The following is a 9,761-nucleotide window of genomic DNA, read 5'->3' as shown; positions in this document are numbered from 1 at the left end:
CAGAAGGCTGTTCATCTATGGCTTATGTTTTACATGTGATATTGGCTATTTTTCATTGTGGAGAAAATTCCTTAAGGTGGTGGTGGCCTACACAAAAAGTGCAAACAACTTTATAAGTTACAATAGTTACAGAGGTTACAATATGTACATAAACGTTACAATATATATATTCAGTACATGCAGTACATATTGAGTAAGTATTATTCATAACTAATATAAGCAAACGAAGAAAAACATTTCTTTACAAAAGTATTATGGAAATTGGCATTCTCTTAAATACTGTAAAAGACAAAATCAGTTAAAAATTATTATAAGGGACAGGGCTGCATATATAAACATTGTGACAGTAGACATTATGACATTGCTGGTAACTTGCAGTGCAGTCATTAGTGTCTACTGCTCATGGTCTAATGGTCACCATTACTGCCTCTAGACCACTGGGTCTCATGTTTGATTCCAGGCTCAGTTGGAGATCTCTTTTGTTGTGGGACTGAGTGTTCATGTTGTCCTAATCATTTCATATCATCCTCTTCACACGGAAGTGCATATCGTTGAAGTGGCGTCAAATAGAAAAGCCAGGTGAACAACTGCAGATGGGGTCTCCAGGCCAACAAGCCGTATATTCATTTCCATTTCTATCGTATACTGTATAACAGACAAATGATTAGACACGGTTTACGTACATAAATATTATGCCAGTGGATACTCAGTCAGCGTTGTGACTGATTATTGAAAATTGTATTAACTTATGAAATGTTGGTTACTTAAATTAGCAGCATGGTGTGTGATGTTTCAAGGTAGGAACTATGTGAACAAATGGTGACCATAGATTCTTGAATCAGATCTTGAGTCTTCTCGCAGTTTGGCCAGAGTAATGGGAGGGCATCCTTGGCTTTTTATATGCCTGATCTGTTTTGAAAAAAGGTGTGTGAGGAATTACTATTCATTAAATTATGAATGAGGCCGGCCTGTACGCTTTCGTGCTGTACGTATCCCTTCACGTCTCTACTTCACTATCACATTGGACACATTGGACCTAGGGATGTTCAGGAGTGTAGAAATCTCACGTACAGACGTGTGACACACGTGACAACCAATCACCTGACCACATTCAAAGTCCGTGTCCGCAGCTCGTGGTTTAGGGGCTAGTGTTGCTGCCTCTGGATCACGGGGTCCTGGGTTCGATTCCCGGCCGGGTTGGGGATTTCTCTGCCCGGGGACTTGGTGTTTGTGTTGTCCTCATCATTTCATGATCATCATCATTTGTGAGAGTGAGTAGATTGGATTGTGAAAAGAAAATGGACTGTGTAAAACTTGGATCTTTGTAAGGGCACTGATGATCACGCAGGTGAGCGCCCTATAAACCAAACGTCATCATCATCATCATCATCATCATCATCATAGGAGTCCTTGAGTGCCTCGGAGAGCCCCATTCCGCTCTCTCACGCTGTCTAACGACTACTGAGGTCGCTGATATGTGGCAGTAGATGGCACCACATGCACCTAATATGAAAAACGTATGTTATTGGGGGTGTCCGTATACTTTTGTCCACATAGTGTGTGACACTTGATTTAAATATCAACACAGTTGCTGTTCTCTCACGATGATTATATCGGCAATAGTGACTAATCAGATTACCTCATCGACATGGAAAGAGTATTACGAGAAGTGACTCTTGAAGTTTTCCCGGCGTATCGAATATTCCAGAAGATTTCGGGATTGCAGCCGGATCTCGTCGACTTCTTTCCACGATATTTCGGCTGACAACCTTACAGTAATCTTCAGGCGAGTGTTTGACACTGGAGATTGCTAGCGCAAGTCGCTCTATTTATACGTAAAAGTGCCGCAAGACGCGCAAACGCAAGTTACCGTTGCATGCGCGCCACTTGTCGATTCCAAGGCCCTCTACAATATTACTGCATCTATGGAGCGCAAACGAATGCATGATAGAAGTAAAACATGCAAGCAGACGTGTCCAAAACAATAAAATGCAAAAATTCAATATTAAAATTAAAATTACTTGTCGCTCGACGTGTCAGAAGCCATAAAAAGTTTTCTTTTGGTTGATATTAAAGAAATCAACGGGTCCCAGACCTTATTCAATTGAAAGCCGCCATCACGATTAATGAGATTTTCCGCCAAACGTATTTCCACGGATTCTTTAACATCTGAATACCAGAAGGATCTCGATGGGGCCAAGATTTTCGTGCCAGAATAATCCATAGTATGTCCTGTGGAAATACAATGTTCGGCTATGGCCGACTTACTGGGCTGTAAAAGGCGAGTGTGGCGCTCATGTTCAACGCAGCGGTCGTGTACTGTGCGTGTGGTCTGACCAATGTAGGCTTTCCCACACTCGCAAGGTATTTTATAAATTCCAGCCTTTCGTAATCCCAGATCATCCTTGGCTGAGCCCAGAAGAGCACGAGTCTTTGTAGGTGGCCGGAAGATTGCTTTCACACGATGTTTCTTTAAAATTCTGCCTACTTTCGATGAAATGTTACCAACATATGGGAGAAATGCTCTGGACTTAAACACCTCCTTATCCTCTTGATCTTGTGGGTGGTCACGTTTTTTCATCCTTAAAGCAGTACTGACCTGATGTGCAGAATATCCATTATGTTGAAACACAGATTTCAACTGCTCTAATTCGGCTGCAAGGCTGTCTTTATCAGACACGACATGTGCCCTATGCACCAACGTTCGAAGGACGCCCATAGTTTGTGACGGGTGATGACAGCTTGACGCCTGCAGGTACAGGTTCGTATGCGTGGGTTTTCGATAGACAGAATGCCCCAATGACCCATCCACCCTGCGTGTAACCATGACGTCCAGAAATGGTAGGCAACCATCCTTTTCAACTTCCATCGTAAACTGAATGTTTGTGTGGATGGAATTCAGATGTTGTAAAAACCGTGACAGCTCTTCTTCACCGTGAGGCCACACTACAAAGGTATCGTCCACGTACCGCCAGAAGACTGTTGGTTTCAACATTGCCGAATCGAGAGCCCTCTCCTCAAAGTAACTTGCGCAGCGCAGCCCTTTCCATTGAAGAAATGTTGCTCTTCTGAGGCCGATTTCTCGTAGGGGCGCGACATGTTTCCCGCCTGATTTCTTCTGCTGCTTCACTGGATAGAGGCCTGACAGCTTCTTCAACAGCACTAATAAAATCTGTTAAAGGTAAGGTCGTAGGTGTCGGTGCGAAGTTCAGACCTTTCCCAAGTACAGTCGGTGTCACGTTGTCTAAATCCTTATCCGTGAAATTTACCACAGAGCGCCGAAAAACATCTTCTTGTCGTGACGTTGCTGAGAGTCGGTCGAACTTCGATGATTGTCTTAAAGACCTTTGTAGTGTGGCCTCACGGTGAAGAAGAGCTGTCACGGTTTTTACAACATCTGAATTCCATCCACACAAACATTCAGTTTACGATGGAAGTTGAAAAGGATGGTTGCCTACCATTTCTGGACGTCATGGTTACACGCAGGGTGGACGGGTCATTGGGGCATTCTGTCTATCGAAAACCCACGCATACGAACCTGTACCTGCAGGCGTCAAGCTGTCATCACCCGTCACAAACTATGGGCGTCCTTCGAACGTTGGTGCATAGGGCACATGTCGTGTCTGATAAAGACAGCCTTGCAGACGAATTAGAGCAGTTGAAATCTGTGTTTCAACATAATGGATATTCTGCACATCAGGTCAGTACTGCTTTAAGGATGAAAAAACGTGACCACCCACAAGATCAAGAGGATAAGGAGGTGTTTAAGTCCAGAGCATTTCTCCCATATGTCGGTAACATTTCATCGAAAGTAGGCAGAATTTTAAAGAAACATCGTGTGAAAGCAATCTTCCGGCCACCTACAAAGACTCGTGCTCTTCTGGGCTCAGCCAAGGATGATCTGGGATTACGAAAGGCTGGAATTTATAAAATACCTTGCGAGTGTGGGAAAGCCTACATTGGTCAGACCACACGCACAGTACACGACCGCTGCGTTGAACATGAGCGCTTCACTCGCCTTTTACAGCCCAGTAAGTCGGCCATAGCCGAACATTGTATTTCCACAGGACATACTATGGATTATTCTGGCACGAAAATCTTGGCCCCATCGAGATCCTTCTGGGATTCAGTTGTTAAAGAATCCGTGGAAATACGTTTGGCGGAAAATCTCATTAATCGTGATGGCGGTTTTCAATTGAATAAGGCCTGGGACCCGTTGATTTCTTTAATATCAACCAAAAGAAAACTTTTTATGGCTTCTGACATGTCGAGCGACAAGCAATTTTAATTTTAATATTGAAATTTTGCATTTTATTGTTTTGGACACGTCTGCTTGCATGTTTTACTTGTATCACGTGTTCGTTTGCGCTCCATAGATGCAGTAATATTGTAGAGGGCCTTGGAATCGACAAGTGGCGCGCATGCAACGGTAACTTGCGTTTGCGCGTCTTGCGGCACTTTTACGTATAAATAGAGCGACTTGCGCTAGCAATCTCCAGTGTCAAACACTCGCCTGAAGATTACTGTAAGGTTGTCAGCCGAAATATCGTGGAAAGAAGTCGACGAGATCCGGCTGCAATCCCGAAATCTTCTGGAATATTACGATAAGTGTGTGGGATCACTCAGCTAAAACCCCGAAAGTGAGTGAACTAACATAGAAACGTCAAACATAGTCTGCAGTGGTGGCACGTCGCTACTGCACTAGCCATGTGAAGAACTTTGTGGGCAGCTAGCGACGTCCTGGATGCTATACGCAGCCTGCTTCAGGCAGCCCTCAGGAGAGCTGCGCTACCAGACGCTGGTCTAAAGCCGTCGGCACACGGACCGTGCTGTCGAACGTTAACGTTGAGCGTGCCAAGTTCAACGTGCTGCTGAACTCTCAGGAACGATGCGACTTGTGCATACGGTACGTGGGGCCCCAACGTGGTATACGCGGTCGCAACGCACCCCAGTGACAGTTGAGGGATGTTTCTAGTTCGTAAATCACACTGTTTACTCAATGGGCGCGTGTAAAATTCCCACGTTAGCTCTGTTAAAACGCACATTTCCTCCATCGTCCACGAAAAGGAAAGTACCATATCCAATCAATAAGGACACAGGCTTATAAAAGTTCCATTACAAACAGTGCGGTACAAATTTGGAATACTTCTCCGCATAAGATAAACATTATTTCATCATTCCCAGATTTTAGTAAAACCCCAAGGTCAGTCTTACTTGATCACTGTTCCTACCCACAAGCAGAATCATTGTAACATGTGAATTAGGAAGGGTAAAAGAAAAAGGAGCAAAATATTTTTATACCAGTAGCGCAAGCTGTCGTGTAGATTAAGCAAATCGAACAAAGTCAAAAAAAGGTGAACTTATATTTCCATGACATCAAATATTATAGCATATACTTATATTGAACTAATAATAAAGTATCAGAACCTAATAAATACGCGAATCTGAGGAAAAAATATCATTAGAAGTGTTAAGACGCGAACCACCGCCTAAATGAAGAGTCCTTACCAGACAGGGACGCTACTCATTACGCTAGACCACCATTAAACTCTGCAGATGTAAACATATTGTGTTACCCTTTGCTAAAAACGTTAATCGTAGATTATTATGTTACTAATTGAAATTTAATTATAACAAATTGTACCAAGAACAATGCGTTTTGGGTGGATCTTCAGTGTGTCGCTGCCTTCAAATAGCCTACTCTCATAATACGCAATTTACAGTACTTCTTTTGCCATGAATATGATGTTACTCATTATTTTATTGGAACGAATCACACAAGTAACAACGAGTTTTCCAGTGATTCTCAATTTGCTGGTGCTCAGAAACGGCATATATATTAGGGTGTCCATTTCATTTTCATTGAAAAAGGGGACATTTAAAATAAATTAGAGAAAAACCTGGGACAATGAAGAAAAAAAACGGGACATAAATATTGTATTGACTAAATTTAATACACATAAGAGTTTACCTTCACAACGTGCACTCAGATGATCGCAAATCACTTTTTACAATTATTCTGCCACACTATCACCGTACTTTTCACTTTTATGTACTTTATCAACAAGTGCATTTTCGTCTGAAATTGTATCATAAAAGTCAGTACACGATAGCTTCTTGTGCTGCCAACTGCCTATCCATTTCTGTTACTGATTTTAAGTTTCCATAGTAGTCACTCACGCATTTATTTGCTCTTTTCGTTTGATCACTGATGCGATGTTTCTTCGTCTTAATGTGATTCACAATATCAGACCTTCCACCATGACCAATAGCAAATTTTGATCTGCACAACGTACATTCTACAGTTTCTCCACTAACAGTGATAAAAGGAAACTCGCTTTTTATACTGCTGTTAAAATTACACTTTCGGTTTGGCATAATGAAACAGTGACTGCACAGTGCAAAACATTGACAGTGTGATGACGGAGGCCAGAGAGCAAGTATCAGTGGTGTAGAGTATCTCTGGACCGAAAGGACGGATTCAGTGGGTCGATTTAGAAAAGAAGAATCTTCGTTGTTGAAACTTCCTGGCAGATTAAAACTGTGTGCCGGACCGAGACTCGAACTCGGGACCTTTGCCTTTCGCGGGTAAGTGCTCTACCGACTGAGTCTCGGTCCGGCACACAGTTTTAATCTGCCAGGAAGTTTCATATCAGCGCACACTCCGCTGTATAGTAGAAATTTCATTCTATATATTCGTTGTTATTCGTAACCTATAGTGCGTTTAAAATTACTTGCGATTTTTGACAGTTCGGTACATGTTTGGGGTATGCTGAAAGTAAATAATTGCGCAGTTAATAGCAAGTCAAACAACCAGTAACGTAAAATACTCTAGCCAACCGGAATCATAAAATAAACGGGACATTTGAACGTCCCCAAAAATACTTTCGGGACAGCGGAACATTTTGGTAAAAAACGGGACTGTCCCGGGAAAAACTGGACGAATGGACACCCTAATATTTATACATGTAGGCTTGAAATGAATGCCAGTGTGGCGCCTCACAACTCTGTGCTGAAGGGAGACGGCGTGCGTGTGACGTAGGCGGCGTTTGGCCATCTCATTGGTCAACGCTCAGACGCACGCTCAGAATATCTGACATGCCCGAATTGCTGTGCACGTTCGGAGACTCCCGTCCGTGCTATTCCACGCTATGACGTCAGAAACTCGGCACGCTCAACGCTCAACGTTCGGATGCACGGTCCGTGTGCCGACGGCTTAAGGCTCGATGGAGAAGTAGCAGAGTTTCCGACTGGCGGTGGAGTTCGAACTGGACAGTCGTGCCTGCAAGATGAAAGACCAAGAAAGCTGGAGGACCTGACGTACGAATGTCCTGACGTGCTTTCATACTTAGCTGGTCCAAGGGAAAGTTGCAAACCGACAGCAGATTACACCACTGAAAAATACAAATGAATTGCACGCTTATGCTGTTCGCTGACGCTGCACAGGCGAGGGTGGACCCTCGACGTGGGTAGGAAGTTCTAGCGCTGGTGCGCTTCGCCTTCCTCGTGGCGGTGTGGCGGGTGGAGTCGTGGCGGTATGGAATGGCATGGCGGTGTGCATATGGTTTTTTTTTTTTTTTTTTTAATACCCAAAGACGACAGGAGAGTGAGAGAGAGACAGTAGAAGTGGAGGAAATGGAAAGGCCTCATGTGGCTGGCCCAGTGGTGGGTATTTTTTTTTTTTTTTTTTGAAAGATAAGAGGATAGTAGAACGGACAGTAAGAGAAGCAGGAAAACGAAAGGCTCAACTGACAAGCCGGTCTTTGAATGAGATTGGAGAGAAGAAGCAGAAGAGAGAATGATAGAAGAAGAAAGATCAGAAAAACGAAGGCAAACCCAGCCAGTCGCTGACAACTGACGGTGAGGCAGACATGAGCAGAATGAGAGGTGGGAGAACCTATTAAGGGGGAGTGGAGGGGTCCTGGCGGGGAGAATCTATGGAGTTAGTGGAGGACTAGAACAAGGAGGGAAAGAAGGATGAGAGGACGTGGAAGAGGCGTGGAGCAGCCGGCAGGGAGGGGGGGAGAAAGAAAGGAAGGGAACATGGTGAGCGAGGAAGGGAGGGGAGAAGGGGCGAACAGGGATCAGTGGGCAAGGAGGTCAGGCCATCGGGTGGTGGCCAGGCGATGGAGGCGGGTGCCGAGGTAAAGGGTGAGAGGATTGGCAGATTGGCGGGAGTGGTGGTAAAAGGAAACGGCAGAGGAGCATACGCGGTCGTGAAGGAGGGGGATACCAGCAAGCAAGTGTAGTTCGCGGTTGGGGAAACGGTACGGGAGGCGGAGGGCAAGCCGGAGAGCACGGTTCTGCACCGTCTGGAGACGGTGGAGATGTGTAGGGGCGGCATTGCCCCACACAACCGAAGCATATTCGAGGATGGGGCGCATCAGGGACGTGTAAAGGAGGACGCCAAGATGCTGGGGAAGGGAGGACGTCGGATTGATGAAAGGATAGAGCTGACCGAGGCGCTCCAAGGCCTTGCGCCGGATGTCCTCAATGTGGGGACGCCAGGTGACGGCCCTGTCCAAGGCTGTTCGGTTTGCGGAGAGAGCTTATTTTAACAAAACTAAAATTGAACGCAAAACTACCTTGTTCAAGCTGTCAAGAAAACGCAAGATACCTCGCAGTGTTGTCCTCAGATAGACTGTATTACGTCCTTTCAGGTATCATATGCACTAGAATTTCAGGAGTACCACTAAAATGTCGAGGTATGGCGGGTAAAAATCTAATATAGTGGCATGACGGAGTAATAGATCAAATCCTGGATTCACAAGAAAAAATGAGTGTATCACTCCTAAAGCAGAGAGAAAAGCAGACGATGGTAAATGTGCAGTTGCGCACTTTCATATGTTTTCCACCGCCAAATCTACCATACATAATGCACTCTAACAAGCTTGTTCAGTGTTTGCATAATTTTTCCGTTTCATTTGATATTGAATGTCGAAGTCTATTTTCTGGAGACAGAACGTCATAAACATTGAGATGCATTAAAAACTATTGTGTCAGGCATGACGTTTTATTTTATTACTTCTTCGCTACTAAAGCTATTCGCAAACCCTTTTCGCACGCTTATTTAAAGAGTATCTAAAACTTCAGGCGTGTTCCAGGGCAAAGTTGTGTCAAAATTTCAAATCAATCGGTCAAGAACTTTACGAGATTTGCTGCTGTGAAACTGTTCAGCTCTGCTTTCTTTCTCGCAGGGCTGTCTAACAACCCTACCACAACAAAGGTCCAAAATTAATTATGATTGTAGTGTTGCTCACGCTGCTAAATATTGCATTTTCGGGCAACAACGAAGTTATATTATGTGGCAGGTGTCATTAGAGCACAGTTAATAAAGTCATTTCTTGAAATAATGGATAAACTAGGCACTCATCTTTTCGTGTTTCCCACGCTGGTCTAGTTGTGAACTCATGGCTCAATCGTCGAAAATCTAGGTTGTGATGATTCCAAGTTCGGATGCAAAGAGGCCTAGGTGTTATTCTGTGATATTCAAAAGTTTTATAGATGTGTTTCATAAACCATTCTTAAAGATTAAACTTTTGCAAGTTAGGACAATGGTGATGTAAAAAAGTAATCAGCATTCCGAATTTAAGTTACACTTATTTTTTATTACTTTTGTTGCAATATCACGTAACTCGTTCCAAAACATCACTCCACAATATAAAACATACTTGAAAATATCTTCCTCACTGTTAAAGTTCACATTTCATAAACTGACTTCAATTTGCGTCTTTTTAACATGACGACCAAAGCTTTACTCT

This window comes from Schistocerca piceifrons, chromosome 9, assembly GCF_021461385.2.
Source record: "Schistocerca piceifrons isolate TAMUIC-IGC-003096 chromosome 9, iqSchPice1.1, whole genome shotgun sequence".
Lineage (NCBI taxonomy): Eukaryota > Metazoa > Arthropoda > Insecta > Orthoptera > Acrididae > Schistocerca > Schistocerca piceifrons.
Note: the sequence above shows the minus strand (reverse complement) of the source record.